This window comes from Empidonax traillii, unplaced genomic scaffold, assembly GCF_003031625.1.
Source record: "Empidonax traillii isolate 1590-97213 ecotype Southwest subspecies unplaced genomic scaffold, ASM303162v1 scaffold2738:size30659, whole genome shotgun sequence".
In the NCBI taxonomy this organism is placed as follows: Eukaryota; Metazoa; Chordata; class Aves; order Passeriformes; family Tyrannidae; genus Empidonax; species Empidonax traillii.
In genome coordinates, this window is record NW_020957931.1 from 23,717 (window position 1) to 25,502 (window position 1,786).

Here is a 1,786-nt window from a genome sequence, read left to right on the forward strand (position 1 = left end):
TCTGAGTTCCTGCTTCCCCAGCCCCAGGGATGGTTTCCTTTGGCTGCTCATTCCTCCACACTCTCTTCTCAGTGATGGCATCTTTACCAGAGAAGCCCCTGAGAATAAATTACTTCTAAGTCTTCAGTTCTTTTGTGGTTAATTAGACAGATCTCAAAAGTGCATTCAAAGTGAATATTGTATTGTATTGATAAAACCATGAGAAAAGATGTCTTTTTTGTGTCCTTCTTACTTTTTTTCCTGTGGTTACATTGATATCAGCAATCCCCAGCCCAAGCACCTCCTAGTTCAGTCTGAATAGTTACGAAAATATGAATTTTCTGATACATACAGGTTTTCTGTAGAGTGTGAATCTTGTGGTCTTATGGTGACATCGTGTGGATTTGTGTGTCAGTACAGGTTTGGAGTGAAGGTCAAATATTTTGTGGTCTGAGGGTGACATCTCGGGGACTTTTGAGATAGTACGGGTTAGTTTTTTTTTTGCATCTCTGCGTAAATCATTTTAAATTGACTCTAATTTTAAAGTTTCCTGTGTTTCCTTCATCCTTAGCAGTAGGAAATAGATTGAACCTTGTCACTCAACTCTGCTTGGTCAAACTTTCACACATTTATATTAAAACAGGCTTTTTGCCAATTCCCTTGGCAATGATTCTTTAAACCACCCAAACCACTCATTCCTGACACCCAAGGCACGTGGTGCAGTGCCCATCACTGCAGGCTTCAGGAAGTACTTGGTGCTGGATGATGTCCTGTAGGAGGGAAACAAGGCCCTGAGTTGAGCTGAAGTGGAGGTCAAACACATCCACTGCCCTCCCCTGTGCACCACTGCAGCTACTTCATCCTGAGGGCCATCACGCTGGTGGGGCCTGATTTATCCTTGGACAGTCCCTGCTCCTGCTCTTCTCTTTCAGTGCCAGACACGTCACCCCCTGGAGCCCTTCCCTGTCTCACTGCTCCCCAAAGGCACCTTGTGCAGCCTGTGCTTCCCTGGGCTGAGCTTTGGCCCCTGTCCCAGATGGTGCCACCTTGGTTTGTCTTCACTCCCAGCAGAGCTGTGCCAATGCCAGGGCCTTTCAAAAGGGACATTCCAAAGGAGTCTTGCTCTTCCCCTGGAGCTTCAGCACCATGTTCTGCCTGTTATCTGGGCTATTGAGTTTCCCTAATCTCTCATATCCTCACACTTGTCCTGACACACAGACCATCTTAATGGTCATCTTCTCACACAGACTGTCAGGACAAAGGCCCTTCCCAGTTTTCTCCTCTCCTTCCTCTTTCTCCATTCAGATCCCTTTCACCTGGGAGGTCAAAGCTTGTTTGTTTTCAGGAGTCTGGTTGTCTCCTTAGCAAGTGTAAGGGGGATACTTTTGATTTAGATGATCAGTGGTGTAAAGAGGGGTGAGAAAGTGATTATATTAAGATGTGAAACCAGCCATTGTCCAATGTAACTTTATTGCACAAGTTGACTGTAAGACCCATTGTGTTTTTAGCAAAGTTAACTGGATGTCCCCCATTATCAGAGCTGAGTTCCTCCTTGGCTTGGTTACATTCTGCAAGAAAGGTACAAATCCCCTTGAAACACAATGGTAGAGGTCGTCCATAGGGCTGAGGAAGGTGATGGAGAGGAAGATGATGTGGGCAGGGGTCGTTGGCCCCTTGCCCTCCAGTGGGGCACGCCCAGACTGTTGCCATGAGGTGATGAACGGGCGCTGTTTGGCTGCCACTCAAGCACCACCTTGTGCTGCGTCCTGGCCCTCCGTAGTGTAATGTAGAGCTGATGGAATGGGGT